Source organism: Amblyomma americanum, chromosome 6, assembly GCF_052857255.1.
Source record: "Amblyomma americanum isolate KBUSLIRL-KWMA chromosome 6, ASM5285725v1, whole genome shotgun sequence".
In the NCBI taxonomy this organism is placed as follows: domain Eukaryota; kingdom Metazoa; phylum Arthropoda; class Arachnida; order Ixodida; family Ixodidae; genus Amblyomma; species Amblyomma americanum.
This window is the reverse complement of record NC_135502.1, coordinates 81,818,199-81,841,660: the sequence shown is the minus strand read 5'-3', so window position 1 is coordinate 81,841,660 and position 23,462 is coordinate 81,818,199. Positions and strand designations below refer to the sequence as shown.

Below are 23,462 nucleotides of genomic sequence, written 5' to 3'. Positions count from 1 at the left end.
CAGCTCCTTCAGATCAGACATTAGGGAAGCGCTCGCGCCTCTCGGTGCATATAGAATATGGATTTCTATCTCATCGCATTAATTAGCACACTCATGTTTACCTAACAAAATAAAAAAAGTGGTCAGTCTTCAGCCGCCAGTGAGTATTGAACTCACGACCGCTGGTTTACGAGACCAGCGCTCTGCCACTGAGCTATAGCGGCGCTTCTTACAGCAGCTCCTTCAGATCAGACATTAGGGAAGCGCTCGCGCCTCTCGGTGCATATTGAATATGGATTTCTATCTCATCGCATTAATTAGCACATTCATGTTTACCTAACAAAATAAAAAAAGTGGTCAGTCTTCAGCCGCCAGTGAGGATTGAACTCACGACCGCTGGTTTACGAGACCAGCGCTCTGCCACTGAGCTATAGCGGCGCTTCTTACAGCAGCTCCTTCAGATCAGACATTAGGGAAGCGCTCGCGCCTCTCGGTGCATATTGAATATAGATTTCTATCTCATCGCATTAATTAGCACATTCATGTTTACCTAACAAAATAAAAAAAGTGGTCAGTCTTCAGCCGCCAGTGAGGATTGAACTCACGACCGCTGGTTTACGAGACCAGCGCTCTGCCACTGAGCTATAGCGGCGCTTCTTACAGCAGCTCCTTCAGATCAGACATTAGGGAAGCGCTCGCGCCTCTCGGTGCATATTGAATATAGATTTCTATCTCATCGCATTAATTAGCACATTCATGTTTACCTAACAAAATAAAAAAAGTGGTCAGTCTTCAGCCGCCAGTGAGGATTGAACTCACGACCGCTGGTTTACGAGACCAGCGCTCTGCCACTGAGCTATAGCGGCGCTTCTTACAGCAGCTCCTTCAGATCAGACATTAGGGAAGCGCTCGCGCCTCTCGGTGCATATTGAATATAGATTTCTATCTCATCGCATTAATTAGCACATTCATGTTTACCTAACAAAATAAAAAAAGTGGTCAGTCTTCAGCCGCCAGTGAGGATTGAACTCACGACCGCTGGTTTACGAGACCAGCGCTCTGCCACTGAGCTATAGCGGCGCTTCTTACAGCAGCTCCTTCAGATCAGACATTAGGGAAGCGCTCGCGCCTCTCGGTGCATATTGAATATGGATTTCTATCTCATCGCATTAATTAGCACACTCATGTTTACCTAACAAAATAAAAAAAGTGGTCAGTCTTCAGCCGCCAGTGAGGATTGAACTCACGACCGCTGGTTTACGAGAGCAGCGCTCTGCCACTGATCTGTAGCGGCGCTTCTTACAGCAGCTCCTTCAGATTAGACATTAGGGTAGCGCTCGCGCCTCTCGGTGCATATTGAATATGGATTTCTATCTCATCGAAATAATTAGCACACTCATGTTTACCTAACAAAATAAAAAAGTGGTCAGTCTTCAGCCGCCAGTGAGGATTGACCTCACGACCGCTGGTTTACAAGACCAGCGCTCTGCAACTGAGCTATTTTTTTTTCTTTATTGCCGGTATTTTGACCCACATGAAAAAAAAAGCACATATTCATACATGAGCACTAAAACACAATCAACATCTTTGTTAAAACAACGGCCGCTCAGCTTGTGCGGTCACGCTCATGCTAAAATTCCTTCATCGCCAATAATAACTCAACACGTGACAGCCACTCTGGACTACATTCCAGCATCTTTTTCTCCTGAACAAAGTTGCTTATGCTTTCTTTGAAATATTGACGTGCCGGTCTTGCATCGAGATCGGCGTGCCTTACTGCCATTCTGCATTTCCAAATACTGTGTAGGGCTATTAGCATGATCAAATCAAATGGGGTACCGTCATCACTTTCAATTGGCAAGTAGCGAATTCCGTACCCATCAAGCGGAAATTCTTTTTTGATTGTGCGCTGAAGCACATCCCAAAGGAACACAGCATCCCAGCATTCAAGGAACACATGCTCAATTGTCTCCTCCTTTCTGCATATTATACAGTGAGTACCCCAGGGAACAAAAAAACCTTTTTCAGCCATCCACGGTTTGACAGTCAGAGTTCCAGTGTGTAATTTGAAAAAGAAAGTCTTAACACCAGACGGGACTAACATTGCCTTAACACGCTTTAGTACCTTGTTACCTATACCTTCCCTGTAAAGGGACCGATATAAAGGCACGGGGAGAACCACACTACAGAGGTCTTTATACAGTTTTTTCCGGTTGACTTCACTCAGGTATTGCAGTGAATACCGCGCCATCAAAAACCTACATGAAACCACAACTTCGCGTAGAAAACCATGCACTCCACCGGGCATACTGCCAGCAGAGACAACCATATTAGGCAAGTGCTTCCCCAGGCGAAGTTGACAGACAGTGTGTAGAAACGGGTGCTTAACGTCCCGAAGAAATAAATACCGATTGACAACCTGCCTCAAAAACAAATGTGACAAACTGAGTCCTCCATTTCGAACTCGGGCCACTGAGCTATAGCGGCGCTTCTTACAGCAGCTCCTTCAGATCAGACATTAGGGAAGCGCTCGCGCCTCTCGGTGCATATTGAATATGGATTTCTATCTCATCGCATTAATTAGCACACTCATGTTTACCTAACAAAATAAAAAAAGTGGTCAGGCTTCAGCTGCCAGTGAGGATTGAACTCACGACCGCTGGTTTACAAGAGCAGCGCTCTGCCACTGAGCTATAGCGGCGCTTTTTTTTTCTTTATTACCGGTAAACAATACATAAAAATCTCTAGCCACACTTTGGCCGAGACAATGGGTTAAAACTTTTTCATGTTAATCAGTTCATCCATAACTGCCACCCAGTCCGGCGGCTGGGGTTGACTGCGGAGAACATCTCTCAGGAAAACTGCACTTTCTATAAAGTTTTCTCTCACTGCTCGCACATTTGCGTCGGCGTGCCTGGCCGCCATTCTCGTTTTCCAGATGCTGTGGAGGCCCAGTAGCATAAACATGTCGTAAGGAACCTCCTCACTTTCTATAGGTAGAAACCGGATGCCATAAGGAGTTACAGGTAGTTCTTTCTTCAATGTTCTTTGCAAGATGTCCCAGTGGAAAACCGGGTCCCAGCAGTCGATAAACACATGTTCGATGGTCTCGGGTTTTTTGCAGAGTATGCAGTCGGTGGTCCAGGGCACAAAAATGCCTTTATCGTTTAGCCATGTTTTCACAGGAAGGGTACCGGTATGAAGTTTAAAGAAAAAGGATTTGACAGTCGGTCTTACCGGCATCTTCTTAACTCGCTTTAACACATCTTTGCCTGGGCCTCCGCAGCAAAAGGAACGGTATAAGGGAGTAGGTATAAATATATCTAGCAAATCTTTGTACAGTTTTTTCCTGGGTACAGCAGATAGATACTGTGTAGAAAAGTGAGCGCTCAAAGTGCGAAAGGCTGCCACAACTTCACGCAAAAAACCTGTTACAGCACGATTCGTGGCCGGGTAACTGGACACAACAAATTCCGGCAACACGTTGCCTAAGCGCACCTGCAACATTGTGCGCAACAAGGGATCGGTTTGATCACGTAGAAACAAAAATCTTGAGACAACTTGCTTCAGAAACAAATTAGAAAGACCAAGGCCGCCCCTTTTGACCGGAAGGAACAGATTAACTCGACTTGTTCGCTCCCAATTTGAGCTCCAAATAAAGACAGCAAACACTCTATGCAGCTTCTGCAGGTTTGCTCGGGTAATGAGCACGAACTGCAATATATACCAAATTCTGGCTATTAAAAATACATTGCACACACTTGCGCGCGCGAAAACAGAAAGGTCACGTCCTTTCCAGCCATCCGCTTTTCTCCTTGCACTCTGCGTTATCTCACCCCACAACTCCGTACTGCTTTTATAGTGCTCCAAGGGTACCCCCAAGTACTTCGCAGGGGCGGTCGTCCATTTCATGTTAGCAAACACGGCAGGTGTGCTGTCCCAATCACCGTGCCAAAAACCTATGCACTTATCCAAGTTAATTTCGGACCCAGTCTTTTTGCAATATTCCCCCGCAACTTTCACAACTTCTTTAACGCTTTCTTGATCCGCGCAAAAAACAGCAATATCATCAGCGTAAGCAAGCACTTTTACTTGCGCCGACAGAAGAGTGAAACCGCAGATCCCATCATTGTGCAACAGTGATAACAGAAAAGGCTCAAGGTAGATCGCAAAGAGCAAAGGCGAGAGCGGGCAACCCTGCCTGACCGAAGAACACACAGGTACAGGTTCAGTCAGCTGTTTGTTCACTATAATTCGGGTAACACAGTTGTCGTACGCCATCTGTACACCTTGTATTATCACAGAGCCGACGTTGGCATATTCTAGAATGGCGAAAAGAATGTCGTGCGACACTCGATCGGAGGCCTTTGCAAGGTCAAGCTGTATCATGGCAACTCGGCCCCCGAAGGCATCGCAGCATTCAAGAACAGTTCTGGCAATGTGCACATTTGTTCCAATGGTGCGACCTTTAATACCGCACGTTTGGTGGGGCCCTACAAGGTCCTTTATGACCTTTTGCAGTCTGTTGGCAAGAATCTTCATAAACACTTTATAGTCAACGTTGGTTAGGCTTATCGGCCGATAAGCCCCAACGGACAGAAGTTTAGCCTGGTCCTCACTCTTGGGTATTAAAACCACGTGTGCTGTTTTAAATGATGGTGGCATTTTCTTTGTCTCATAAATTTCGGTGAAGACGCAGTGGAGAGCTTGGGTGAGTTCGGCTTTGAACTTCTTATAAAATTCACTACCTAAGCCGTCAGGACCGGGAGATTTTCCGGCACTCAGCTCTTCGATTGCTCTTCCCACTTCGCTTACGCTGATTGGTACCTCCAGCCCTTGTTTTATATCGTCTCCTAGTTTTGGCATTCGGGACAAGAACGTGTTTGCAAACCCCTCTTCTTCAAGCCGTCGCCGCCCAAGCAATTCTCGATACTGCTCAACAAACGCCAACTGAATCACTTTGCTATCATTCGTTACCTCGTTTCTGTACCTGATTTGTCTTACTTCGTTCTGAGTCGCGTACTTCTTTTCGTCACTAAGCGAGCGTTTAGTAGGTACTTGGTCAAGCCAGAGACGTTCAGCACGGGCCCGTATCATGGCAGCTGTATACTTGTCTTTTTCGATAATCTCAAGTTTACTTTTTGTATCTCTTATTTCTTTCTTATATCTTCCCGGCTGGGAACTTTCCAGGCTTACGAGCAAGTCAAGTTGGCAATGTAGTTCTTTTTCTTTAACACGTTTATCGTGGCATATGATGCTTGCCCTTTCAATCGCGTTTATTTTCACTTGTTCTTTGAAATCTTCCCACCTAATTACCCAGTTCCCAGGCTCTGCTGATAGCAATGCTTTAATGCATTCATTAACTTTAATGCCAAAGCTTTCATCCTCGAGTAATTGTGCGTTAAACTTCCAGAGGTCCCACGAGAAACGAGATTTCTTGTCTTTGTTCCCCAGGGTAAACGTAACTAAGCTGTGGTCGGTAAAAGACATGTGTTTTACCTCGTAGCTATTGCACAAAGGAATCAGATCAAGTGACACATACGCTCTGTCAAGTCTCGCGTGACTTTCACCCTGGAAGTGAGTAAAATGCGGCGCTACCGAAAGAACTTCAGCAACATCATCTAAACCATTTTCTTGCACAATCGAATTCAACAATTCCGCACTTTTGTCACGAAGGAGTCTTTTTGTAATTCTATCCTCTGCTTTACAAACGCAGTTAAAGTCGCCCAAAAGCACAATTAACCGCTCACAGCACACATATTGTTCAACGCGCTCAAAAAATTCCTTGCGCTCGTTCTCCCTGTTAGGAGCATACACGCATATGACTCTCCATAGCAAATTGCAATAAAAAAAATCCACTACAACCAAACGGCCAGTTTGACACACAGTTAAATTCTGCTCGACAATCCCCAGAGAATTCCTAATAAATACAGCACAACCGCCCGATGTGCCAGAAGAATGGCACACACAAACATTGTAGCGTGCCGTAAAAGGCTGCACCATAAGGTCCGCCTGTTCCTGTCTTTCGACTTTCGTCTCCTGTACGGCTATTATGTCTAGGTCATTATCAACGAACAGCCGGCTTAGCTGGTACTGACGCTTCTTGGAAGCCAGTCCCCTGACATTAATTGTTGCAATGCGCAACGCTCTAAGAGGTGTAGTAGCCATCTAGTTTAGGTACAGGAGCCATATGGTGCATACCTCGGGACACAAGGCGACGGTGCGGGTGACTTGCATAATCTGAGGTGCTCGATGGGTGCGGTGCCGGTAATCCAAAGTCTCTTGCACAAGTGCCTCTTGCGTATGGACTGGAAAATCAGCCCATGCAGTCTGTTACCGAAAAAGGCCATCTCACGCCCACAGAAACCACTCACAGGGCACTCACTCCAACTAAGGCGGCGGCTTAGCCGCCGCTCGTTGATCGGCCTGTACATTCGGCCGCGGTTCAACGTCGGTCGCCTGACACCAACAGTCTTCTGCGGCGGCTCGTCGCCTTCGCTCACTTTGGGCTCTCCATTCGCACTGTGCTCGTGCGGTCGCTTCCCTGCTTGGTTGCTGGTTGATGCATGTGACACTTCCATGCTGTCACCATGCTGGGGAACGACGGGAGCTGACGCCCCACCGCTCAAGACTTCGTCCGTTGGCGCCTTGACTTCTGCAGGCTGCGCTGCCTGTTGCTGCCGCTTACTGCTGGGCTCCTCTACGCTTGTGGATATCTCCGTAGGGGGCACAGCAGGGGCCTTCTCCCCGCTGTCCCCTGCCTCTGCTGCAGCGTCTTCCGCGTCAGCCTCGTCCATGACAAGTTCGGACGAAATGTCAGTGTTGACTGGGACGGCAGCACTCGCGTACGTGCGTACGCAGCTGCTTTCTTCGTGCCCGTAGCGACGACAGGCGCCGCATCGTGGAACCTTGCACTCACGGCGAATGTGCCCAGTACCGTGGCAGCGCAGACACAGCGGAGCTCTGCCCGGTACAACCACGAGAGCCAGCTCACCGCCAACCCTGACTTCGTGAGGGAGGTCTTCCAGCTTCACGCCAGGGTTCATTTTCAATGAAACCAAGCGTGTCGTCGACCCCTTGCTGGCGACACCCTGGACGCGCCACCGCTCCTTAGAAACTTCGCTCACCTTGCCGTACGGAGCAAAGGCTACCCTCACGTCTTCGTCGGGCACGTTGTGCAGCAGCCAGTGCAGCTTGACGCGAACGTCCTGGTTTGCCGGGTCGATGACGAGACAGCGGCGGTCCTTGACTTTCAGGTCTCCGGCAGAAAGAATTTTCGTCACCGCCTCAGCACTCGCGAAAGTAACAGCCCATACATGGCTCATGCGATACGCCCCCAAGGCGATAACCTCGGGGAGCAGCATCAGCTGAGCCAGCGCATCCCTGAAATCTTCGACCCGATAAGGACGGGCCCGCACGTCAGCGTGCAAAAAAACTGTGTTCAACACAACACGTCCTGTAGGAAGGGTAGGCAGAATCACCTGATACTCTTCATCCGAGGCAAAAGCCCTGTTTCCGCGGCCAGACATGACCGCTGTAGCTGCTCCAACGGAGCCCGTAATCGCACGTCCGTCACGCTCGGTGGCCGGAAGTCGAATCCCCCTGAGCTATAGTGGCGCTTCTTACAGCAGCTCCTTCAGATCAGACATTAGGGAAGCGCTCGCGCCTCTCGGTGCATATTGAATATGGATTTCTATCTCATCGCATTAATTAGCACACTCATGTTTACCTAACAAAATAAAAAAAGTGGTCAGGCTTCAGCCGCCAGTGAGGATTGAACTCACGACCGCTGGTTTACAAGACCAGCGCTCTGCCACTGAGCTATAGCGGCGCTTCTTACAGCAGCTCCTTCAGATCAGACATTAGGGAAGCGCTCGCGCCTCTCGGTGCATATTGAATATGGATTTCTATCTCATCGCATTAATTAGCACACTCATGTTTACCTAACAAAATAAAAAAGTGGTCAGGCTTCAGCCGCCAGTGAGGATTGAACTCACGACCGCTGGTTTACAAGACCAGCGCTCTGCCACTGAGCTATAGCGGCGCTCCTTACAGCAGCTCCTTCAGATCAGACATTAGGGAAGCGCTCGCGCCTCTCGGTGCATATTGAATATGGATTTCTATCTCATGGCATTAATTAGCACACTCATGTTTACCTAACAAAATAAAATAAGTGGTCAGGCTTCAGCCGCCAGTGAGGATTGAACTCACGACCGCTGGTTTACGAGACCAGCGCTCTGCCACTGAGCTATAGCGGCGCTTCTTACAGCAGCTCCTCCAGATCAGACATTAGGGAAGCGCTCGCGCCTCTCGGTGCATATTGAATATGGATTTCTATCTCATGGCATTATTTAGCACACTCATGTTTACCTAACAAAATAAAATAAGTGGTCAGGCTTCAGCCGCCAGTGAGGATTGAACTCACGACCGCTGGTTTACGAGACCAGCGCTCTGCCACTGAGCTATAGCGGCGCTTCTTACAGCAGCTCCTCCAGATCAGACATTAGGGAAGCGCTCGCGCCTCTCGGTGCATATTGAATATGGATTTCTCTCTCATCGCATTAATTAGCACACTCATGTTTACCTAACAAAATAAAAAAAGTGGTCAGGCTTCAGCCGCCAGTGAGGATTGAACTCACGACCGCTGGTTTACGAGACCAGCGCTCTGCCACTGAGCTATAGCGGCGCTTCTTACAGCAGCTCCTTCAGATCAGACATTAGGGAAGCGCTCGCGCCTCTCGGTGCATATTTAATATGGATTTCTATCTCATCGCATTAATTAGCACACTCATGTTTACCTAACAAAATAAAAAAAGTGGTCAGGCTTCAGCCGCCAGTGAGGATTGAACTCACGACCGCTGGTTTACAAGACCAGCGCTCTGCCACTGAGCTATAGCGGCGCTTCTTACAGCAGCTCCTTCAGATCATACATTAGGGAAGCGCTCGCGCTTCTCGGTGCATATTGAATATGGATTTCTATCTCATCGCATTAATTAGCACACTCATGTTTACCTAACAAAATAAAAAAGTGGTCAGGCTTCAGCCGCCAGTGAGGATTGAACTCACGACCGCTGGTTTACAAGACCAGCGCTCTGCCACTGAGCTATAGCGGCGCTTCTTACAGCAGCTCCTTCAGATCAGACATTAGGGAAGCGCTCGCGCCTCTCGGTGCATATTGAATATGGATTTCTATCTCAACGCATTAATTAGCACACTCATGTTTACCTAACAAAATAAAAAAGTGGTCAGGCTTCAGCCGCCAGTGGGGATTGAACTCACGACCGCTGGTTTACAAGACCAGCGCTCTGCCACTGAGCTATAGCGGCGCTTCTTACAGCAGCTCCTCCAGATCAGACATTAGGGAAGCGCTCGTGCCTCTCGGTGCATATTGAATATGGATTTCTATCTCATCGCATTAATTAGCACACTCATGTTTACCTAACAAAATAAAAAAAGTGGTCAGGCTTCAGCCGCCAGAGAGGATTGAACTCACGACCGCTGGTTTACAAGACCAGCGCTCTGCCACTGAGCTATAGCGGCGCTTCTTACAGCAGCTCCTTCAGATCAGACATTAGGGAAGCGCTCGCGCCTCTCGGTGCATATTGAATATGGATTTCTATCTCATCGCATTAATTAGCACACTCATGTTTACCTAACAAAATAAAAAAAGTGGTCAGGCTTCAGCCGCCAGTGAGGATTGAACTCGCGACCGCTGGTTTACAAGACCAGCGCTCTGCCACTGAGCTATAGCGGCGCTTCTTACAGCAGCTCCTTCAGATCAGACATTAGGGAAGCGCTCGCGCCTCTCGGTGCATATTGAATATGGATTTCTATCCCATCGCATTAATTAGCACACTCATGTTTACCTAACAAAATAAAATAAGTGGTCAGGCTTCAGCCGCCAGTGAGGATTGAACTCACGACCGCTGGTTTACGAGACCAGCGCTCTGCCACTGAGCTATAGCGGCGCTTCTTACAGCAGCTCCTCCAGATCAGACATTAGGGAAGTGCTCGCGCCTCTCGGTGCATATTGAATATGGATTTCTATCCCATCGCATTAATTAGCACACTCATGTTTACCTAACAAAATAAAATAAGTGGTCAGGCTTCAGCCGCCAGTGAGGATTGAACTCACGACCGCTGGTTTACGAGACCAGCGCTCTGCCACTGAGCTATAGCGGTGCTTCTTACAGCAGCTCCTCCAGATCAGACATTAGGGAAGTGCTCGCGCCTCTCGGTGCATATTGAATATGGATTTCTATCTCATCGCATTAATTAGCACACTCATGTTTACCTAACAAAATAAAATAAGTGGTCAGGCTTCAGCCGCCAGTGAGGATTGAACTCACGACCGCTGGTTTACGAGACCAGCGCTCTGCCACTGAGCTATAGCGGCGCTTCTTACAGCAGCTCCTTCAGATCAGACATTAGGGAAGCGCTCGCGCCTCTCGGTGCATATTGAATATGGATTTCTATCTCATCGCATTAATTAGCACACTCATGTTTACCTAACAAAATAAAAAAAGTGGTCAGGCTTCAGCCGCCAGTGAGGATTGAACTCACGACCGCTGGTTTACAAGACCAGCGCTCTGCCACTGAGCTACAGCGGCGCTTCTTACAGCAGCTCCTTCAGATCAGACATTTGGGAAGCGCTCGCGCCTCTCGGTGCATATTGAATATGGATGTCTATCTCATCGCATTAATTAGCACACTCATGTTTACCTAACAAAATAAAAAAAGTGGTCAGGCTTCAGCCCCCAGTGAGGATTGAACTCACGACCGCTGGTTTACAAGACCAGCGCTCTGCCACTGAGCTATAGCGGCGCTTCTTACAGCAGCTCCTTCAGATCAGACATTAGGGAAGAGCTCGCGCCTCTCGGTGCATATTTAATATGGATTTCTATCTCATCGCATTAATTAGCACACTCATGTTTACCTAACAAAATAAAAAAAGTGGTCAGGCTTCAGCCGCCAGTGAGGATTGAACTCACGACCGCTGGTTTACAAGACCAGCGCTCTGCCACTGAGCTATAGCGGCGCTTCTTACAGCAGCTCCTTCAGATCACACATTAGGGAAGCGCTCGCGCCTCTCGGTGCATATTTAATATGGATTTCTATCTCATCGCATTAATTAGCACACTCATGTTTACCTAACAAAATAAAAAAAAGTGGTCAGGCTTCAGCCCCCAGTGAGGATTGAACTCACGACCGCTGGTTTACAAGACCAGCGCTCTGCCACTGAGCTATAGCGGCGCTTCTTACAGCAGCTCCTTCAGATCAGACATTAGGGTAGCGCTCGCGCCTCTCGGTGCATATTTAATATGAATTTCTATCTCATCGCATTAATTAGCACACTCATGTTTACCTAACAAAATAAAAAAAAGTGGTCAGGCTTCAGCCCCCAGTGAGGATTGAACTCACGACCGCTGGTTTACAAGACCAGCGCTCTGCCACTGAGCTATAGCGGCGCTTCTTACAGCAGCTCCTTCAGATCAGACATTAGGGAAGCGCTCGCGCCTCTCGGTGCATATTGAATATGGATTTCTATCTCATCGCATTAATTAGCACACTCATGTTTACCTAACAAAATAAAAAAAGTGGTCAGGCTTCAGCCGACAGTGAGGATTGAACTCACGACCGCTGGTTTACGAGACCAGCGCTCTGCCACTGAGCTATAGCGGCGCTTCTTACAGCAGCTCCTTCAGATCAGACATTAGGGAAGCGCTCGCGCCTCTCGGTGCATATTGAATATGGATTTCTATCTCATCGCATTAATTAGCACACTCATGTTTACCTAACAAAATAAAAAAAGTGGTCAGGCTTCAGCCGCCAGTGAGGATTGAACTCACGACCGCTGGTTTACAAGACCAGCGCTCTGCCACTGAGCTATAGCGGCGCTTCTTACAGCAGCTCCTTCAGATCAGACATTAGGGAAGCGCTCGCGCCTCTCGGTGCATATTGAATATGAATTTCTATCTCATCGCATTAATTAGCACACTCATGTTTACCTAACAAAATAAAAAATGTGGTCAGGCTTCAGCCGCCAGTGAGGATTGAACTCACGACCGCTGGTTTACAAGACCAGCGCTCTGCCACTGAGTTATAGCGGCGCTTCTTACAGCAGCTCCTTCAGATCAGACATTAGGGAAGCGCTCGCGCCTCTCGGTGCATATTGAATATGAATTTCTATCTCATCGCATTAATTAGCACACTCATGTTTACCTAACAAAATAAAAAATGTGGTCAGGCTTCAGCCGCCAGTGAGGATTGAACTCACGACCGCTGGTTTACAAGACCAGCGCTCTGCCACTGAGCTATAGCGGCGCTTCTTACAGCAGCTCCTTCAGATCAGACATTAGGGAAGCGCTCGCGCCTCTCGGTGCATATTGAATATAGATTTCTATCTCATCGCATTAATTAGCACACTCATGTTTACCTAACAAAATAAAAAAGTGGTCAGGCTTCAGCCGCCAGTGAGGATTGAACTCACGACCGCTGGTTTACGAGACCAGCGCTCTGCCACTGAGTTATAGCGGCGCTTCTTACAGCAGCTCCTTCAGATCAGACATTAGGGAAGCGCTCGCGCCTCTCGGTGCATATTGAATATGGATTTCTATCTCATCGCATTAATTAGCACACTCATGTTTACCTAACAAAATAAAAAAAGTGGTCAGGCTTCAGCCGCCAGTGAGGATTGAACTCACGACCGCTGGTTTACGAGACCAGCGCTCTGCCACTGAGCTATAGCGGCGCTTCTTACAGCAGCTCCTTCAGATCAGACATTAGGGAAGCGCTCGCGCCTCTCGGTGCATATTGAATATGGATTTCTATCTCATCGCATTAATTAGCACACTCATGTTTACCTAACAAAATAAAAAAAGTGGTCAGGCTTCAGCCGCCAGTGAGGATTGAACTCACGACCGCTGGTTTACGAGACCAGCGCTCTGCCACTGAGTTATAGCGGCGCTTCTTACAGCAGCTCCTTCAGATCAGACATTAGGGAAGCGCTCGCGCCTCTCGGTGCATATTGAATATGGATTTCTATCTCATCGCATTAATTAGCACACTCATGTTTACCTAACAAAATAAAAAAAGTGGTCAGGCTTCAGCCGCCAGTGAGGATTGAACTCACGACCGCTGGTTTACGAGACCAGCGCTCTGCCACTGAGTTATAGCGGCGCTTCTTACAGCAGCTCCTTCAGATCAGACATTAGGGAAGCGCTCGCGCCTCTCGGTGCATATTGAATATGGATTTCTATCTCATCGCATTAATTAGCACACTCATGTTTACCTAACAAAATAAAAAAAGTGGTCAGGCTTCAGCCGCCAGTGAGGATTGAACTCACGACCGCTGGTTTACGAGAGCAGCGCTCTGCCACTGATCTATAGCGGCGCTTCTTACAGCAGCTCCTTCAGATCAGACATTAGGGAAGCGCTCGCGCCTCTCGGCGCATATTGAATATGGATTTCTATCTCATCGCATTAATTAGCACACTCATGTTTACCTAACAAAATAAAAAAAGTGGTCAGGCTTCAGCCGCCAGTGAGGATTGAACTCACGACCGCTGGTTTACGAGACCAGCGCTCTGCCACTGAGCTATAGCGGCGCTTCTTACAGCAGCTCCTTCAGATCAGACATTAGGGAAGCGCTCGCGCCTCTCGGTGCATATTTAATATGGATTTCTATCTCATCGCATTAATTAGCACACTCATGTTTACCTAACAAAATAAAAAAAGTGGTCAGGCTTCAGCCGCCAGTGAGGATTGAACTCACGACCGCTGGTTTACGAGACCAGCGCTCTGCCACTGAGCTATAGCGGCGCTTCTTACAGCAGCTCCTTCAGATCAGACATTAGGGAAGCGCTCGCGCCTCTCGGTGCATATTGAATATGGATTTCTATCTCATCGCATTAATTAGCACACTCATGTTTACCTAGCAAAATAAAAAAAGTGGTCAGGCTTCAGCCGCCAGTGAGGATTGAACTCACGACCGCTGGTTTACAAGACCAGCGCTCTGCCACTGAGCTATAGCGGCGCTTCTTACAGCAGCTCCTTCAGATCAGACATTAGGGAAGCGCTCGCGCCTCTCGGTGCATATTGAATATGGATTTCTATCTCATCGCATTAATTAGCACACTCATGTTTACCTAACAAAATAAAAAAAGTGGTCAGGCTTCAGCCGCCAGTGAGGATTGAACTCACGACCGCTGGTTTACGAGACCAGCGCTCTGCCACTGAGCTATAGCGACGCTTCTTACAGCAGCTCCTTCAGATCAGACATTAGGGAAGCGCTCGCGCCTCTCGGTGCATATTGAATATGGATTTCTATCTCATCGCATTAATTGGCACACTCATGTTTACCTAACAAAATAAAAAAAGTGGTCAGGCTTCAGCCGCCAGTGAGGATTGAACTCACGACCGCTGGTTTACAAGACCAGCGCTCTGCCACTGAGCTATAGCGGCGCTTCTTACAGCAGCTCCTTCAGATCAGACATTAGGGAAGCGCTCGCGCCTCTCGGTGCATATTGAATATGAATTTCTATCTCATCGCATTAATTAACACACTCATGTTTACCTAACAAAATAAAAAATGTGGTCAGGCTTCAGCCGCCAGTGAGGATTGAACTCACGACCGCTGGTTTACAAGACCAGCGCTCTGCCACTGAGCTATAGCGGCGCTTCTTACAGCAGCTCCTTCAGATCAGACATTAGGGAAGCGCTCGCGCCTCTCGGTGCATATTGAATATAGATTTCTATCTCATCGCATTAATTAGCACACTCATGTTTACCTAACAAAATAAAAAAAGTGGTCAGGCTTCAGCCGCCAGTGAGGATTGAACTCACGACCGCTGGTTTACGAGACCAGCGCTCTGCCACTGAGTTATAGCGGCGCTTCTTACAGCAGCTCCTTCAGATCAGACATTAGGGAAGCGCTCGCGCCTCTCGGTGCATATTGAATATGGATTTCTATCTCATCGCATTAATTAGCACACTCATGTTTACCTAACAAAATAAAAAAAGTGGTCAGGCTTCAGCCGCCAGTGAGGATTGAACTCACGACCGCTGGTTTACGAGACCAGCGCTCTGCCACTGAGCTATAGCGGCGCTTCTTACAGCAGCTCCTTCAGATCAGACATTAGGGAAGCGCTCGCGCCTCTCGGTGCATATTGAATATGGATTTCTATCTCATCGCATTAATTAGCACACTCATGTTTACCTAACAAAATAAAAAAAGTGGTCAGGCTTCAGCCGCCAGTGAGGATTGAACTCACGACCGCTGGTTTACGAGACCAGCGCTCTGCCACTGATCTATAGCGGCGCTTCTTACAGCAGCTCCTTCAGATCAGACATTAGGGAAGCGCTCGCGCCTCTCGGCGCATATTGAATATGGATTTCTATCTCATCGCATTAATTAGCACACTCATGTTTACCTAACAAAATAAAAAAAGTGGTCAGGCTTCAGCCGCCAGTGAGGATCGAACTCACGACCGCTGGTCTACAAGACCAGCGCTCTGCCACTGAGCTATAGCGGCGCTTCTTACAGCAGCTCCTTCAGATCAGACATTAGGGAAGCGCTCGCGCCTCTCGGTGCATATTGAATATGGCTTTCTATCTCATCGCATTAATTAGCACACTCATGTTTACCTAACAAGATAAAAAAAGTGGTCAGGCTTCAGCCGCCAGTGAGGATTGAGCTCACGACCGCTGGTTTACAAGACCAGCGCTCTGCCACTGAGCTATAGCGGCGCTTCTTACAGCAGCTCCTTCAGATCAGACATTAGGGAAGCGCTCGCGCCTCTCGGTGCATATTGAATATGGATTTCTATCTCATCGCATTAATTGGCACACTCATGTTTACCTAACAAAATAAAAAAAGTGGTCAGGCTTCAGCCGCCAGTGAGGATTGAACTCACGACCGCTGGTTTACGAGACCAGCGCTCTGCCACTGAGCTATAGCGACGCTTCTTACAGCAGCTCCTTCAGATCAGACATTAGGGAAGCGCTCGCGCCTCTCGGTGCATATTGAATATGGATTTCTATCTCATCGCATTAATTAGCACACTCATGTTTACCTAACAAAATAAAAAAATTGGTCAGGCTTCAGCCGCCAGTGAGGATTGAACTCACGACCGCTGGTTTACAAGACCAGCGCTCTGCCACTGAGCTATAGCGGCGCTTCTTACAGCAGCTCCTTCAGATCAGACATTAGGGAAGCGCTCGCGCCTCTCGGTGCATATTGAATATGGATTTCTATCTCATCGCATTAATTAGCACACTCATGTTTACCTAACAAAATAAAAAAAGTGGTCAGGCTTCAGCCGCCAGTGAGGATTGAACTCACGACCGCTGGTTTAAAAGACCAGCGCTCTGCCACTGAGCTATAGCGGCGCTTCTTACAGCAGCTCCTTCAGATCAGACATTAGGGAAGCGCTCGCGCCTCTCGGTGCATATTGAATATGGATTTCTATCTCATCGCATTAATTAGCACACTCATGTTTACCTAACAAAATAAAAAAAGTGGTCAGGCTTCAGCCGCCAGTGAGGATTGAACTCACGACCGCTGGTTTACAAGACCAGCGCTCTGCCACTGAGCTATAGCGGCGCTTCTTACAGCAGCTCCTTCAGATCAGACATTAGGGAAGCGCTCGCGCCTCTCGGTGCATATTGAATATGGATTTCTATCTCATCGCATTAATTAGCACACTCATGTTTACCTAACAAAATAAAAAAAGTGGTCAGGCTTCAGCCGCCAGTGAGGATTGAACTAACGACCGCTGGTTTACGAGACCAGCGCTCGGCCACTGAGCTATAGCGGCGCTTCTTACAGCAGCTCCTTCAGATCAGACATTAGGGAAGCGCTCGCTCCTCTCGGTGCATATTGAATATGGATTTCTATCTCATCGCATTAATTAGCACACTCATGTTTACCTAACAAAATAAAAAAAGTGGTCAGGCTTCAGCCGCCAGTGAGGATTGAACTCACGACCGCTGGTTTACGAGACCAGCGCTCTGCCACTGATCTATAGCGGCGCTTCTTACAGCAGCTCCTTCAGATCAGACATTAGGGAAGCGCTCGCGCCTCTCGGCGCATATTGAATATGGATTTCTATCTCATCGCATTAATTAGCACACTCATGTTTACCTAACAAAATAAAAAAAGTGGTCAGGCTTCAGCCGCCAGTGAGGATCGAACTCACGACCGCTGGTCTACAAGACCAGCGCTCTGCCACTGAGCTATAGCGGCGCTTCTTACAGCAGCTCCTTCAGATCAGACATTAGGGAAGCGCTCGCGCCTCTCGGTGCATATTGAATATGGCTTTCTATCTCATCGCATTAATTAGCACACTCATGTTTACCTAACAAGATAAAAAAAGTGGTCAGGCTTCAGCCGCCAGTGAGGATTGAGCTCACGACCGCTGGTTTACAAGACCAGCGCTCTGCCACTGAGCTATAGCGGCGCTTCTTACAGCAGCTCCTTCAGATCAGACATTAGGGAAGCGCTCGCGCCTCTCGGTGCATATTGAATATGGATTTCTATCTCATCGCATTAATTGGCACACTCATGTTTACCTAACAAAATAAAAAAAGTGGTCAGGCTTCAGCCGCCAGTGAGGATTGAACTCACGACCGCTGGTTTACGAGACCAGCGCTCTGCCACTGAGCTATAGCGACGCTTCTTACAGCAGCTCCTTCAGATCAGACATTAGGGAAGCGCTCGCGCCTCTCGGTGCATATTGAATATGGATTTCTATCTCATCGCATTAATTAGCACACTCATGTTTACCTAACAAAATAAAAAAATTGGTCAGGCTTCAGCCGCCAGTGAGGATTGAACTCACGACCGCTGGTTTACAAGACCAGCGCTCTGCCACTGAGCTATAGCGGCGCTTCTTACAGCAGCTCCTTCAGATCAGACATTAGGGAAGCGCTCGCGCCTCTCGGTGCATATTGAATATGGATTTCTATCTCATCGCATTAATTAGCACACTCATGTTTACCTAACAAAATAAAAAAAGTGGTCAGGCTTCAGCCGCCAGTGAGGATTGAACTCACGACCGCTGGTTTAAAAGACCAGCGCTCTGCCACTGAGCTATAGCGGCGCTTCTTACAGCAGCTCCTTCAGATCAGACATTAGGGAAGCGCTCGCGCCTCTCGGTGCATATTGAATATGGATTTCTATCTCATCGCATTAATTAGCACACTCATGTTTACCTAACAAAATAAAAAAAGTGGTCAGGCTTCAGCCGCCAGTGAGGATTGAACTCACGACCGCTGGTTTACAAGACCAGCGCTCTGCCACTGAGCTATAGCGGCGCTTCTTACAGCAGCTCCTTCAGATCAGACATTAGGGAAGCGCTCGCGCCTCTCGGTGCATATTGAATATGGATTTCTATCTCATCGCATTAATTAGCACACTCATGTTTACCTAACAAAATAAAAAAAGTGGTCAGGCTTCAGCCGCCAGTGAGGATTGAACTAACGACCGCTGGTTTACGAGACCAGCGCTCGGCCACTGAGCTATAGCGGCGCTTCTTACAGCAGCTCCTTCAGATCAGACATTAGGGAAGCGCTCGCTCCTCTCGGTGCATATTGAATATGGATTTCTATCTCATCGCATTAATTAGCACACTCATGTTTACCTAACAAAATAAAAAAAGTGGTCAGGCTTCAGCCGCCAGTGAGGATTGAACTCACGACCGCTGGTTTACAAGACCAGCGCTCTGCCACTGAGCTATAGCGGCGCTTCTTACAGCAGCTCCTTCAGATCAGACATTAGGGAAGCGCTCGCGCCTCTCGGTGCATATTGAATATGGATTTCTATCTCATCGCATCAATTAGCACACTCATGCTTATCGGCCGATAAGCCCCAACGGACAGCAGCTTAGCCTAGTCCTCACTCTTGGCTACTAAAACCACGTGTGCTGTTTTAAATGATGGTGGCATTTTCTTTGTTTCATAAATTTCAGTGAAGACGCAGTGGAGAGCTTGGGTTAGTTCGGCTTTGAACTTCTTATAAAAATCACAACCTAGGCCGTCAGGACCGGGAGATTTTCCGGCACTCAGGTCTTCGACTGCTCTTCCCACTTCGCTTACGTTGATTGGTTCCTCCAGCCCTTGTTTTATTTCGTCTCCAAGCTTGGTATACGAGAAAAGAACGTGTCTGTACACCCCTCTTCTTCAAGTCGACCACCAAACAATTCCCGATACTGCTTACCAAACGCCAACTGAATCACTTTGCTATCATTCGTTACTTCGATCTTTTCTGTACCTGATTTGTCTTACTTCAGTCTGAGTCGCGTACTTCTTTTCGTCAATAGCGAGCGTTTAGTAGGTATTTGGTCAAGCCAGAGACGTTCAGCACGCGCCCGTATCACGGCAGCTGTATGCTTGTTTTTTTGTTCGATAATCTCAAGTTTACTTTTCGTTCTCGTATTTTTTCCTCCCAATATCTACCCGGCTGGGAACATTCCAGGCTTGCGAGCAAGTCAAATTGGCAATGTAGTTCTTTTTCTTTAACACGTTTGTCGTGGCATATAATGCTTGCTCTTTCAATCGCGTTTATTTCCTCTTGCTGTTTGTAATCTGCCAACCTAATTTCCCGGTTCCCAGCCTCTGCTGATAGCAATTCTCTAATACATTCATTAAATTTAATATCAAAATGTTCATCCTCGAGTAACTGTGCGTTAAACTTCCAAAGTTACCACGAGAATCGAAATTTCTTTTTTATTTTACCAGGGTAACGTAATTAAGCTGTGGTCGGTAAATGAAATGTGTTTCACCTCGTAGCTGTTGCACAAAGGAATGAGATCAAGCGACACATACGCCCTGTCAAGTCTTGCGTGACTTTCACCCTGATAGTAAGTAAAATGCGGCGCTACCGAAAGAACTTTAGCAACATCATATAAACCATTTTCTTGTACAATCGAATTCAACGATTCCGCACTTTTCTCACGGAGAAGTCTTTGTGTAATTCTGTCCTCTGCTTTACATACTAAGTTAAAATCGCCCAAAAGCAAAATTAACCGCTCACGGCACACGTATTGTTCAAGGCGCTTAAAAAATTCCTTGCGCTCGTGCTCCCTGTTAGGGGCATACACAAATATGACCTTCCTGAGCAAATTGCAATAAAAAAAAATTCAACCACAAGCAAACGGCCACAGTTTGACACAAATTAAAACTTTTTTCTACAGTCCCGAAAGAATTCCTAATAAATACAGGACAACCACCCGATGTGCCAGACGAATGGCACACAAATATTTTGTAGTGTCTCGTAAAAGGCTGCACCATATGGTCCGCCTGTTCCTGCCTTTCGAGTTTCGTTTCCTGTGCGGCTATTATGTCTAGTCCATTTTTGACGAACAGCCGTCTTAGTTGGTACTGACGCCTCTTGAAGGCCAGTCCCCTGACATTAACTGTTGCAATACGCAACGCTCCAAGAGCTGTCGAAGCCATCTAGTTTAGGTACAGGAGCCATATGGTGCGTACCTCTGGACATGAGGCGAGGGTGGAGGGCTACTTGCCTAGTCCAAGGTGCTGAGCTATGCCCCCGAGACGGGTACGAGCGATGCGAATTGTTCCTCCGTGGTCGGTGTGGCCTTTGTAGATTGATGGTCCGCAGCGTCCGCTTGCACATGCGGCTTCCCAGAGAAACGTCCGGTGGCGTTCAGAAGCACTTCTAAGTAGTATTCTTGAGTTTTTTTTTTCCGTACACAGACATATCTTCGCTGCCTGCCCATCTTAAAGATGATCGACGATAAGTTGATAACACCAACATGTTCACACTATAGCTATGGAGGCAGTTTACCCGCCTGCAGCGTGTCGGCGGAAAAGTTCGGCCATGGCTCGTCGAGCGTTTGACTCCCGGCGTCTTCGGCGGCGGTTCAGCATTGCCATCAGGCTGCAGCTTCTCGCCGACGCTCAAGTCATGCGACAGTTTCACAGCTGTCTTAGCGGCCTCTTCTTTCTTTGTGTCCATGGCGTCATTGTCATCATTCTCCACGCTGCCAGGGCTGTCGTCCGCGACGCTCGTCAGGTCCGTCACCTTGTCATTGTCTTGTCGAGAGCCTTGCTCCACTAATGCTGTAGCTGCTACTTTACTGGCCGTCATCGTCACCTTTTCTTGTAGAGGCGTCAACGTCGGTCCATATTTCACAATTGTTTGCCCAGTTGTTTTGGCTGCCTCTCCTGCGTCCGCTTCATCCCTCAGATGCTCGGAAGCATCTTCACTGGAGCCAGGTCCTGCGAGGCTCGCGTAAGTGCGAGAACACTGGCCTGGCATTAGGGAAACGCTCACGCCTCTCGTTGCGTCGTGACTATGGATTTCTATCTCACTGCATTAAATGGTATACTTATCTTCACCTAACAAAAACAAAAAATTGTTGAGAGACTTCAGCCACCAGTGAGGGTCGAACTAACTACCGACGGTTTACAAAACCAGCGCTCTGCCACTGAGCTATAGCGGCACCTTCGGAGCGGGCATTAGGGTAGCGCTCGCGCCTCTCGGTGCGTTGTGACTTTGGATTTCTATCTCATCGCATTAATGAGCACATTCATGCTTGCCTTACAGAAGAAGAAAAGATTGTTGAGAGACTTCAGCCGCCTGTGATGATCGAGCTCACGACCGCTGGTTTACAAGACCAGCGCTCTGCCACTGAGCTATAGCGGTACTTTTTTTTTTGTTCGTTATTGCCTCGAAAAACACAAGTAAGCACCTCAGCTACTCTTGAGTCGGTGCAGAGGAATTAAAATCTTTTCAAACGATCCAAATCATCAAACACAGAAACCCACTCTGGTTGGTCAGGCTGCACGCTGAAAGCTTCACGTAGTTAAATAGCACCCTCAATGAAATTTTCACGTGCAGAGCGAATGTTGACATCCGAGTGTCGCACCTCCACTCGTGTTTTCCACAGACAGTGGAGTCCGAGAAGCATAGGGCACTTCCTCATTTCGCACTGGGAGGAATCGGACTCCGTAAGGGTAGATCTCTCTTAATCGTCCTTTGGAGGACATCCCAAAAAAAGGTGGGGTCTCAGCGCTCTAAGAAAACGTGTTAGATCGTCCCAGGTTTTTTACACAAGAAACAATTTGTCGTCCATGACGCGAAGTACTTATCAGTGAGCTATGTTTTAGCAGGGAGCGTATTGGTGTGGAGTTTGGAAACGAATGTTTTAACTCCTGGCATAATGGACATGAACTTAAGTCGCTTTAAAACATCTTGCCCAGGACCTCTACAGTGAGGTGACCAGTACAAAGATATCAGAAGCGTCACATCAACCAGATCTTTATACAATTTTCTCTTCTTGACATTGCAGAGGAAATCTGAGGAGAAACAGACTTCCTACATTTTCCACGACTGAACAACCTCGCACAAGTAACCAGCCACAACACCATTCATGTTTTCGCATGAAACTATTCTTCCAGGCAGCAGCCTCTGCAAGCGCAGTTGCATAACCGTTCTCAGAAAGACATCACTTTGATCGCGGAGGAAAATGAACGCGAAACAACTTTATGCAAAAGCAAGTGTGCCAAGCCAATCCCTCCACTTTTGACAGTAAGAAATAAATTCGTTGGCTTGGTTTTCTCCCATGTCGATGCCCAAATATAAAGAGCAAAAACACAGTTCATTTCGTAAATAGCTTTCAGCGACGCACGCAATACATTCATAAGGTACCACAGCTTTGAGATAAAAAAATCATTGCAAATAGATGCACCGGAAAACATTGATAGTGGCCTCCATTGCAACGGGTCAGTTTTCTCTGTTGCTCTGGAAGTTTCTTCTATCCAGTGCAGGCTGGGATCCCGATAGCAATCTAAAGCACACCTAGGTACCGTGTTGGCTAAGTGGACCATCGCAGCCTACTGAATAATTCTTGTGCAGCGTCCCATTCACTGTGCCAGAACACAGAGCTCTTATTCAAATTTATCTTACATCCGGTTTTATCAGATAACTTTTGCACAACACTCGTCACTTCACAGATGCTCTCCCTATGTGAGCAAAACACGGCTTCGTCATGAGCATACGCCAGCATTTTAACAAGTGCGGACTGCAGCTTGTAACCTCTGATGTGGTCGTTGTTTATGATGGATGAACAAAGTGGCTCTAAATAAACTGCAAAAAGCAGGGATGAAAGCGGGCAGCCCTGCATAACCGATGAACGTGCTGCGAGGCTGTCAGTGATATCTCCATTAACTATAATTCGGGTCTTGCAGTTTGTGTAAGCCATTTTAACACCCTCCTCTATCACGCTACTAAGGTTACAATGACCCAGCAAAGAAAAAGAATTTCATGGGAAACCCGGTCAAAGGCTCTCGCCAAGTCTAACCGACCATAGCTATCTGACCACCAACCACGTCAACACATTCTATGGTGGTTATTCAAACATGCGTATTTGTGGCGATGCTGCGACCTTTGATGCCACATGTCTGATTAGGCCCAACCAGTGTGGTGGTTAAGGCCTGCATCATTTTGCTAAAATCTTCAT

At 47.6% G+C, this 23,462-nt stretch overlaps 55 non-coding genes across 55 annotated transcripts; all 55 read right to left on the bottom strand.

Moving 5' to 3' along the window:
* Positions 1-131: 131 nt before the first annotated feature.
* On the bottom strand, positions 132-203 carry TRNAT-CGU (transfer RNA threonine (anticodon CGU)). The gene has a single exon. It is a non-coding gene; the product is annotated as a tRNA-Thr (tRNA).
* A 142-nt stretch (positions 204-345) lies between these two features.
* TRNAT-CGU (transfer RNA threonine (anticodon CGU)) lies at positions 346-417 on the bottom strand. The gene has a single exon. It is a non-coding gene; the product is annotated as a tRNA-Thr (tRNA).
* Positions 418-559: 142 nt separating this feature from the next.
* TRNAT-CGU (transfer RNA threonine (anticodon CGU)) lies at positions 560-631 on the bottom strand. Its single transcript has one exon. It is a non-coding gene; the product is annotated as a tRNA-Thr (tRNA).
* A 142-nt stretch (positions 632-773) lies between these two features.
* Positions 774-845, bottom strand: TRNAT-CGU (transfer RNA threonine (anticodon CGU)). The gene has a single exon. It is a non-coding gene; the product is annotated as a tRNA-Thr (tRNA).
* A 142-nt stretch (positions 846-987) lies between these two features.
* Positions 988-1,059, bottom strand: TRNAT-CGU (transfer RNA threonine (anticodon CGU)). Its single transcript has one exon. It is a non-coding gene; the product is annotated as a tRNA-Thr (tRNA).
* Positions 1,060-2,608: 1,549 nt separating this feature from the next.
* Positions 2,609-2,680, bottom strand: TRNAT-UGU (transfer RNA threonine (anticodon UGU)). Its single transcript has one exon. It is a non-coding gene; the product is annotated as a tRNA-Thr (tRNA).
* A 5,058-nt stretch (positions 2,681-7,738) lies between these two features.
* On the bottom strand, positions 7,739-7,810 carry TRNAT-UGU (transfer RNA threonine (anticodon UGU)). Its single transcript has one exon. It is a non-coding gene; the product is annotated as a tRNA-Thr (tRNA).
* Positions 7,811-7,951: 141 nt separating this feature from the next.
* Positions 7,952-8,023, bottom strand: TRNAT-UGU (transfer RNA threonine (anticodon UGU)). The gene has a single exon. It is a non-coding gene; the product is annotated as a tRNA-Thr (tRNA).
* Positions 8,024-8,165: 142 nt separating this feature from the next.
* Positions 8,166-8,237, bottom strand: TRNAT-CGU (transfer RNA threonine (anticodon CGU)). Its single transcript has one exon. It is a non-coding gene; the product is annotated as a tRNA-Thr (tRNA).
* A 142-nt stretch (positions 8,238-8,379) lies between these two features.
* TRNAT-CGU (transfer RNA threonine (anticodon CGU)) lies at positions 8,380-8,451 on the bottom strand. The gene has a single exon. It is a non-coding gene; the product is annotated as a tRNA-Thr (tRNA).
* A 142-nt stretch (positions 8,452-8,593) lies between these two features.
* Positions 8,594-8,665, bottom strand: TRNAT-CGU (transfer RNA threonine (anticodon CGU)). The gene has a single exon. It is a non-coding gene; the product is annotated as a tRNA-Thr (tRNA).
* A 142-nt stretch (positions 8,666-8,807) lies between these two features.
* On the bottom strand, positions 8,808-8,879 carry TRNAT-UGU (transfer RNA threonine (anticodon UGU)). The gene has a single exon. It is a non-coding gene; the product is annotated as a tRNA-Thr (tRNA).
* A 141-nt stretch (positions 8,880-9,020) lies between these two features.
* TRNAT-UGU (transfer RNA threonine (anticodon UGU)) lies at positions 9,021-9,092 on the bottom strand. Its single transcript has one exon. It is a non-coding gene; the product is annotated as a tRNA-Thr (tRNA).
* A 141-nt stretch (positions 9,093-9,233) lies between these two features.
* TRNAT-UGU (transfer RNA threonine (anticodon UGU)) lies at positions 9,234-9,305 on the bottom strand. The gene has a single exon. It is a non-coding gene; the product is annotated as a tRNA-Thr (tRNA).
* Positions 9,306-9,447: 142 nt separating this feature from the next.
* On the bottom strand, positions 9,448-9,519 carry TRNAT-UGU (transfer RNA threonine (anticodon UGU)). The gene has a single exon. It is a non-coding gene; the product is annotated as a tRNA-Thr (tRNA).
* A 142-nt stretch (positions 9,520-9,661) lies between these two features.
* On the bottom strand, positions 9,662-9,733 carry TRNAT-UGU (transfer RNA threonine (anticodon UGU)). The gene has a single exon. It is a non-coding gene; the product is annotated as a tRNA-Thr (tRNA).
* Positions 9,734-9,875: 142 nt separating this feature from the next.
* On the bottom strand, positions 9,876-9,947 carry TRNAT-CGU (transfer RNA threonine (anticodon CGU)). The gene has a single exon. It is a non-coding gene; the product is annotated as a tRNA-Thr (tRNA).
* Positions 9,948-10,089: 142 nt separating this feature from the next.
* TRNAT-CGU (transfer RNA threonine (anticodon CGU)) lies at positions 10,090-10,161 on the bottom strand. Its single transcript has one exon. It is a non-coding gene; the product is annotated as a tRNA-Thr (tRNA).
* Positions 10,162-10,303: 142 nt separating this feature from the next.
* Positions 10,304-10,375, bottom strand: TRNAT-CGU (transfer RNA threonine (anticodon CGU)). The gene has a single exon. It is a non-coding gene; the product is annotated as a tRNA-Thr (tRNA).
* A 142-nt stretch (positions 10,376-10,517) lies between these two features.
* On the bottom strand, positions 10,518-10,589 carry TRNAT-UGU (transfer RNA threonine (anticodon UGU)). The gene has a single exon. It is a non-coding gene; the product is annotated as a tRNA-Thr (tRNA).
* Positions 10,590-10,731: 142 nt separating this feature from the next.
* TRNAT-UGU (transfer RNA threonine (anticodon UGU)) lies at positions 10,732-10,803 on the bottom strand. The gene has a single exon. It is a non-coding gene; the product is annotated as a tRNA-Thr (tRNA).
* Positions 10,804-10,945: 142 nt separating this feature from the next.
* TRNAT-UGU (transfer RNA threonine (anticodon UGU)) lies at positions 10,946-11,017 on the bottom strand. The gene has a single exon. It is a non-coding gene; the product is annotated as a tRNA-Thr (tRNA).
* Positions 11,018-11,160: 143 nt separating this feature from the next.
* On the bottom strand, positions 11,161-11,232 carry TRNAT-UGU (transfer RNA threonine (anticodon UGU)). Its single transcript has one exon. It is a non-coding gene; the product is annotated as a tRNA-Thr (tRNA).
* Positions 11,233-11,375: 143 nt separating this feature from the next.
* TRNAT-UGU (transfer RNA threonine (anticodon UGU)) lies at positions 11,376-11,447 on the bottom strand. Its single transcript has one exon. It is a non-coding gene; the product is annotated as a tRNA-Thr (tRNA).
* A 142-nt stretch (positions 11,448-11,589) lies between these two features.
* TRNAT-CGU (transfer RNA threonine (anticodon CGU)) lies at positions 11,590-11,661 on the bottom strand. Its single transcript has one exon. It is a non-coding gene; the product is annotated as a tRNA-Thr (tRNA).
* Positions 11,662-11,803: 142 nt separating this feature from the next.
* On the bottom strand, positions 11,804-11,875 carry TRNAT-UGU (transfer RNA threonine (anticodon UGU)). The gene has a single exon. It is a non-coding gene; the product is annotated as a tRNA-Thr (tRNA).
* A 142-nt stretch (positions 11,876-12,017) lies between these two features.
* TRNAT-UGU (transfer RNA threonine (anticodon UGU)) lies at positions 12,018-12,089 on the bottom strand. Its single transcript has one exon. It is a non-coding gene; the product is annotated as a tRNA-Thr (tRNA).
* Positions 12,090-12,231: 142 nt separating this feature from the next.
* Positions 12,232-12,303, bottom strand: TRNAT-UGU (transfer RNA threonine (anticodon UGU)). The gene has a single exon. It is a non-coding gene; the product is annotated as a tRNA-Thr (tRNA).
* Positions 12,304-12,444: 141 nt separating this feature from the next.
* Positions 12,445-12,516, bottom strand: TRNAT-CGU (transfer RNA threonine (anticodon CGU)). The gene has a single exon. It is a non-coding gene; the product is annotated as a tRNA-Thr (tRNA).
* Positions 12,517-12,658: 142 nt separating this feature from the next.
* Positions 12,659-12,730, bottom strand: TRNAT-CGU (transfer RNA threonine (anticodon CGU)). Its single transcript has one exon. It is a non-coding gene; the product is annotated as a tRNA-Thr (tRNA).
* Positions 12,731-12,872: 142 nt separating this feature from the next.
* On the bottom strand, positions 12,873-12,944 carry TRNAT-CGU (transfer RNA threonine (anticodon CGU)). Its single transcript has one exon. It is a non-coding gene; the product is annotated as a tRNA-Thr (tRNA).
* A 142-nt stretch (positions 12,945-13,086) lies between these two features.
* On the bottom strand, positions 13,087-13,158 carry TRNAT-CGU (transfer RNA threonine (anticodon CGU)). Its single transcript has one exon. It is a non-coding gene; the product is annotated as a tRNA-Thr (tRNA).
* Positions 13,159-13,514: 356 nt separating this feature from the next.
* On the bottom strand, positions 13,515-13,586 carry TRNAT-CGU (transfer RNA threonine (anticodon CGU)). Its single transcript has one exon. It is a non-coding gene; the product is annotated as a tRNA-Thr (tRNA).
* A 142-nt stretch (positions 13,587-13,728) lies between these two features.
* On the bottom strand, positions 13,729-13,800 carry TRNAT-CGU (transfer RNA threonine (anticodon CGU)). Its single transcript has one exon. It is a non-coding gene; the product is annotated as a tRNA-Thr (tRNA).
* A 142-nt stretch (positions 13,801-13,942) lies between these two features.
* TRNAT-UGU (transfer RNA threonine (anticodon UGU)) lies at positions 13,943-14,014 on the bottom strand. Its single transcript has one exon. It is a non-coding gene; the product is annotated as a tRNA-Thr (tRNA).
* A 142-nt stretch (positions 14,015-14,156) lies between these two features.
* Positions 14,157-14,228, bottom strand: TRNAT-CGU (transfer RNA threonine (anticodon CGU)). Its single transcript has one exon. It is a non-coding gene; the product is annotated as a tRNA-Thr (tRNA).
* Positions 14,229-14,370: 142 nt separating this feature from the next.
* On the bottom strand, positions 14,371-14,442 carry TRNAT-UGU (transfer RNA threonine (anticodon UGU)). Its single transcript has one exon. It is a non-coding gene; the product is annotated as a tRNA-Thr (tRNA).
* Positions 14,443-14,584: 142 nt separating this feature from the next.
* TRNAT-UGU (transfer RNA threonine (anticodon UGU)) lies at positions 14,585-14,656 on the bottom strand. The gene has a single exon. It is a non-coding gene; the product is annotated as a tRNA-Thr (tRNA).
* A 142-nt stretch (positions 14,657-14,798) lies between these two features.
* On the bottom strand, positions 14,799-14,870 carry TRNAT-CGU (transfer RNA threonine (anticodon CGU)). The gene has a single exon. It is a non-coding gene; the product is annotated as a tRNA-Thr (tRNA).
* A 142-nt stretch (positions 14,871-15,012) lies between these two features.
* TRNAT-CGU (transfer RNA threonine (anticodon CGU)) lies at positions 15,013-15,084 on the bottom strand. Its single transcript has one exon. It is a non-coding gene; the product is annotated as a tRNA-Thr (tRNA).
* A 142-nt stretch (positions 15,085-15,226) lies between these two features.
* TRNAT-CGU (transfer RNA threonine (anticodon CGU)) lies at positions 15,227-15,298 on the bottom strand. Its single transcript has one exon. It is a non-coding gene; the product is annotated as a tRNA-Thr (tRNA).
* A 142-nt stretch (positions 15,299-15,440) lies between these two features.
* On the bottom strand, positions 15,441-15,512 carry TRNAT-UGU (transfer RNA threonine (anticodon UGU)). Its single transcript has one exon. It is a non-coding gene; the product is annotated as a tRNA-Thr (tRNA).
* Positions 15,513-15,654: 142 nt separating this feature from the next.
* TRNAT-UGU (transfer RNA threonine (anticodon UGU)) lies at positions 15,655-15,726 on the bottom strand. Its single transcript has one exon. It is a non-coding gene; the product is annotated as a tRNA-Thr (tRNA).
* Positions 15,727-15,868: 142 nt separating this feature from the next.
* TRNAT-CGU (transfer RNA threonine (anticodon CGU)) lies at positions 15,869-15,940 on the bottom strand. Its single transcript has one exon. It is a non-coding gene; the product is annotated as a tRNA-Thr (tRNA).
* Positions 15,941-16,082: 142 nt separating this feature from the next.
* TRNAT-UGU (transfer RNA threonine (anticodon UGU)) lies at positions 16,083-16,154 on the bottom strand. Its single transcript has one exon. It is a non-coding gene; the product is annotated as a tRNA-Thr (tRNA).
* A 142-nt stretch (positions 16,155-16,296) lies between these two features.
* On the bottom strand, positions 16,297-16,368 carry TRNAK-UUU (transfer RNA lysine (anticodon UUU)). The gene has a single exon. It is a non-coding gene; the product is annotated as a tRNA-Lys (tRNA).
* A 142-nt stretch (positions 16,369-16,510) lies between these two features.
* Positions 16,511-16,582, bottom strand: TRNAT-UGU (transfer RNA threonine (anticodon UGU)). The gene has a single exon. It is a non-coding gene; the product is annotated as a tRNA-Thr (tRNA).
* A 356-nt stretch (positions 16,583-16,938) lies between these two features.
* On the bottom strand, positions 16,939-17,010 carry TRNAT-CGU (transfer RNA threonine (anticodon CGU)). Its single transcript has one exon. It is a non-coding gene; the product is annotated as a tRNA-Thr (tRNA).
* A 142-nt stretch (positions 17,011-17,152) lies between these two features.
* TRNAT-UGU (transfer RNA threonine (anticodon UGU)) lies at positions 17,153-17,224 on the bottom strand. Its single transcript has one exon. It is a non-coding gene; the product is annotated as a tRNA-Thr (tRNA).
* A 142-nt stretch (positions 17,225-17,366) lies between these two features.
* TRNAT-UGU (transfer RNA threonine (anticodon UGU)) lies at positions 17,367-17,438 on the bottom strand. Its single transcript has one exon. It is a non-coding gene; the product is annotated as a tRNA-Thr (tRNA).
* A 142-nt stretch (positions 17,439-17,580) lies between these two features.
* Positions 17,581-17,652, bottom strand: TRNAT-CGU (transfer RNA threonine (anticodon CGU)). Its single transcript has one exon. It is a non-coding gene; the product is annotated as a tRNA-Thr (tRNA).
* A 142-nt stretch (positions 17,653-17,794) lies between these two features.
* TRNAT-UGU (transfer RNA threonine (anticodon UGU)) lies at positions 17,795-17,866 on the bottom strand. Its single transcript has one exon. It is a non-coding gene; the product is annotated as a tRNA-Thr (tRNA).
* A 142-nt stretch (positions 17,867-18,008) lies between these two features.
* TRNAK-UUU (transfer RNA lysine (anticodon UUU)) lies at positions 18,009-18,080 on the bottom strand. Its single transcript has one exon. It is a non-coding gene; the product is annotated as a tRNA-Lys (tRNA).
* Positions 18,081-18,222: 142 nt separating this feature from the next.
* On the bottom strand, positions 18,223-18,294 carry TRNAT-UGU (transfer RNA threonine (anticodon UGU)). The gene has a single exon. It is a non-coding gene; the product is annotated as a tRNA-Thr (tRNA).
* A 356-nt stretch (positions 18,295-18,650) lies between these two features.
* On the bottom strand, positions 18,651-18,722 carry TRNAT-UGU (transfer RNA threonine (anticodon UGU)). The gene has a single exon. It is a non-coding gene; the product is annotated as a tRNA-Thr (tRNA).
* Between the last annotated feature and the right edge of the window lie 4,740 nt (positions 18,723-23,462).